The sequence below is a fragment of the Carcharodon carcharias genome, chromosome 38 (assembly GCF_017639515.1).
Source record: "Carcharodon carcharias isolate sCarCar2 chromosome 38, sCarCar2.pri, whole genome shotgun sequence".
Lineage (NCBI taxonomy): Eukaryota > Metazoa > Chordata > Chondrichthyes > Lamniformes > Lamnidae > Carcharodon > Carcharodon carcharias.
In genome coordinates this window covers 534,451-538,616 of record NC_054504.1, presented here as the reverse complement: position 1 = coordinate 538,616, position 4,166 = coordinate 534,451, and the positions used below count along the sequence as shown (strand labels likewise).

The following is a 4,166-nucleotide window of genomic DNA, read 5'->3' as shown; positions in this document are numbered from 1 at the left end:
CTCTCTCTCTCAGGGAGATATCTGCACACTGACTGGTGTCTCTCAGTCCCCTCTCTCTCTCTCTCAGGGAGATATCTGCACACTGACTGGTGTCTCTCAGTCCCCTCTCTCTCTCTCTCAGGGAGATATCTGCACACTGACTGGTGTCTCTCAGTCCCCTCTCTCTCTCTCTCAGGGAGATATCTGTACACTGACTGGTGTCTCTCAGTCCCCTCTCTCTCTCTCTCAGGGAGATATCTGTACACTGACTGGTGTCTCTCAGTCCCTCTCTCTCTCTCAGGGAGATATCTGTACACTGACTGGTGTCTCTCAGTCCCTCTCTCTCTCTCAGGGAGATATCTGTACACTGACTGGTGTCTCTCAGTCCCTCTCTCTCTCTCAGGGAGATATCTGTACACTGACTGGTGTCTGTCGCTCCCCTCTCTCTGTGTCCTTACCCGCACGGCGTTGACCACGGCGTAGATCCCCACGCACGAGCACCCGCAGATCACACTGCCGGCCGCCAGTAACAGGGTGTTGTCCCGCCCGCCTTCGGTCCTCTGCCCTCGCTCCTCGTCTCCTCCTCCCGCCTCTGGCTGGAGCCCCTCGGCGCTCCCGTTGGGCTGGAGCCGCTGCATCTCGCTCTCCTCGGGCCTGGCCTGGTCATCCTCGGGACCTGTCCCCTCTCCGGCCAAGCCGCTCCTGTCCTCTGCTGCCATTCGCTGCTGGACGCCGCCCTGGAAGGTTTTTAAGACAAGGAGGAGAAATGGGTCGTTGGTGGTGGGGTGGGGTGGGGGGGTGGGTGGGGGGGCGGGTTTGGTGGTGGAGGGTTGGTCAGTGCCCGGAAAACCTTCCCTCGTGAAAATCTGTCCTCCTCGCCGGCACTTCCTAGGTTCGAACCTATCCCCTCTCTCACTTCCTGCCCGGGGTTGTGGGTTCCTGTTGCTCTGGGCCCAGGCAGGATTCCCCGCTTGCTGTGTCTCCCAGCTCCCTCGCTACAACATCAGGCCGTTCTGCCCATCGGACCCATGCGGCCGCTTTGGAAGATCCACCCCAATGATCCCACTCCCCCCCCTTCTCGCTCTCTCCCCCACCCGCGCACCCCCCCCCCCCCCACACCCGTAATCCCTGCGGATGTTTCCCCTCCCAGTATATCTCCGATTCCCCATTCCCAGTGTTCCTGTTGATCTGCTTCCCCCGATTCCCCCATTCCCAGTGTTCCTATTGAACCTGCTTCCCCCGATTCCCCCATTCCCGGTGTTCCCATCGAACCTGCTTCCCCCGATTCCCCATTCCCAGTGTTCCCGTTGAACCTGCTTCCCCCGATTCCCCCATTCCCAGTGTTCCTATTGAACCTGCTTCCCCCGATTCCCCCATTCCCAGTGTTCCCATTGAACCTGCTTGCCCCGATTTCCCCATTCCCAGTGTTCCTATTGAACCTGCTTCCCCCGATTCCCCATTCCCAGTGTTCCCGTCGAAACTGCTTCCCCCGATATTTGTATTGGTGCGTGTTAGGAATGAGTGCTCCAGTATTGGAGGGTCAGTGCTGAGGGAGCACCTCATTGTCGGAGGGTCAGCGCTGAGGGAGCACCTCATTGTCGGAGGGTCAGCGCTGAGGGAGTGCCTCACTGTCGTAGGGTCAGCGCCGAGGGAGCGCCGCACTGTTGGAGGGTCAGCGCCGAGGGAGCGCCGCACTGTCGGAGGGTCAGCACCGAGGGAGCGCCGCACTGTCGGAGGGTCAGCGCCGAGGGAGCGCCGCACTGTCGGAGGTGCTGTCTTTCAGTTGAGATCTTTAACCTAGAGAGCCCTGTGTGCCTTCTCAGTTAGATATAAAAAGTCACAGAGCCCTAAACGTATGAAAAGCTGGCAGGGTCAGCAACATCCCAGTGTTAATGAGGACAGTCTACACACAGCAACATAACGAATAAAATCAGATGAAAGGCAATTTCTCTTGTTTAACCAATAGTTTGGGACAGTAAAAGACAACAACCTGACAGATAGAGAGTGGACTGAGAGACACCAGTCAGTGTACAGATATCTCCCTGAGAGAGAGAGGGACTGAGAGACACCAGTCAGTGTACAGATATCTCCCTGAGAGAGAAGGGACTGAGAGACACCAGTCAGTGTACAGATATCTCCCTGAGAGAGAGAGAGGGGACTGAGAGACACCAGACAGTGTACAGATATCTCCCTGAGAGAGAGAGAGGGACTGAGAGACACCAGTCAGTGTACAGATATCTCCCTGAGAGAGAAGGGACTGAGAGACACCAGTCAGTGTACAGATATCTCCCTGAGAGAGAGAGACTGAGAGACAACAGTCAGTGTACAGATATCTCCCTGAGAGAGAGAGAGGGGACTGAGAGACACCAGACAGTGTACAGATATCTCCCTGAGAGAGAGAGAGGGACTGAGAGACACCAGTCAGTGTACAGATATCTCCCTGAGAGAGGGGACTGAGGGACACCAGTCAGTGTACAGATATCTCCATGAGAGAGAGAGAGGACTGAGAGACATCAGTCAGTGTACAGATATCTCCCTGAGAGAGAGAGAGGGGACTGAGAGACACCAGTCAGTGTACAGATATCTCCCTGAGAGAGAGAGGGGACTGAGAGACACCAGTCAGTGTACAGATATCTCCCTGAGAGAGAGGGACTGAGAGACACCGGTCAGTGTACAGATATCTCCCTGAGAGAGAGAGGGGACTGAGAGACACCAGTCAGTGTACAGATATCTCCCTGAGAGAGAGGGGACTGAGAGACACCAGTCAGTGTACAGATATCTCCCTGAGAGAGAGAGGGGACTGAGAGACACCAGTCAGTGTACAGATATCTCCCTGATAGAGAGAGGGGACTGAGAGACACCAATCAGTGTACAGATATCTCCCTGAGAGAGAGAGAGGGACTGAGAGACACCAGTCAGTGTACAGATATCTTCTTGAGAGAGAGAGGGGACTGAGAGACACCAGTCAGTGTACAGATATCTCCCTGAGAGAGAGAGAGAGGGGACTGAGAGACACCAGTCAGTGTACAGATATCTCCCTGAGAGAGAGAGAGAGGGGACTGAGAGACACCAGTCAGTGTACAGATATCTCACTGAGAGAGAGAGGGGACTGAGAGACACCAGTTAGTGTACAGATATCTCCCTGAGAGAGAGAGGGACTGAGAGACACCAGTCAGTGTGTGTGTTGTGACTGGGATAGTATTGAGGGGATGATGTGAGACTGTGTTAAGTTTCAGGCCCTCCTGTCATACCCTTTGACTCAGTTTGCTTGCCTGACCTGTCATGCATGTTCTCAAATTCATCAACAAAGCTCTGTCAGCGTGGGACGTGTGGAATTCCATGACTCAAAGGCTTATTCATATCTACTCGACCTGCCCCTCGATGAGGTCCTCTACCTGCCCGTGGGAGAAGCAGTATTGGTAAGGACATACACAACGGCCACCCTCCTGTACCCACCCTCGCTCCCCTTCACCATCAGCCACACCACGGAGACAGCAGTAATTTCAAGAGGAGGAAAGGACAGTGTATCTAACGCACTGTGACACCCAGTCCCAGAGGGGGAAAGGACAGTGTATCTAACGCACAGTAACACCCGGTCCCAGAGGGGGAAAGGACAGTGTATCTAACGCACTGTGACACCCAGTCCCAGAGAGGGAAAGGACAGTGTATCTAACGCACTGTGACACCCAGTCCCAGAGGGGGAAAGGACAGTGTATCTAACGCACTGTGACACCCAGTCCCAGAGAGGGAAAGGACAGTGTATCTAACGCACTGTCACACCCGGTCCCAGAGGGGGAAAGGACAGTGTATCTAACGCACTGTGACACCCGGTCCCAGAGGAGGAAAGGACAGTGTATCTAACGCACTGTGACACCCAGTCCCAGAGGGGGGAAAAGGACAGTGTATCTAACGCATTGTGACACCTCGTCCCAGAGGGGGAAAGGACAGTGTATCTAACGCACTGTGACACCCGGTCCCAGAGGGGGAAAGGACAGTGTGTCTAACGCATTGTGACACCTCGTCCCAGAGGAGGAAAGGACAGTGTATCTAACGCACTGTCACATCCAGTCCCAGAGGGGGAAAGGACAGTGTATCTAACGCACTGTGACACCTCGTCCCAGAGGAGGAAAGGACAGTGTATCTCACGCACTGTCACATCCAGTCCCAGAGGGGGAAAGGACAGTGTA

The 4,166-nt window shown here is 54.9% G+C and overlaps 1 long non-coding RNA gene across 1 annotated transcript in view; it reads right to left on the bottom strand.

Moving 5' to 3' along the window:
- Positions 1–442: 442 nt before the first annotated feature.
- LOC121273045 overlaps positions 443–4,166 on the bottom strand; it is a 7,319-nt gene continuing 3,595 nt past the window's right edge. Inside the window, exon 3 of the long non-coding RNA XR_005941944.1 lies at positions 443–716. This is a non-coding gene — a long non-coding RNA (uncharacterized LOC121273045). The remainder of the gene's footprint in view (positions 717–4,166) is intronic.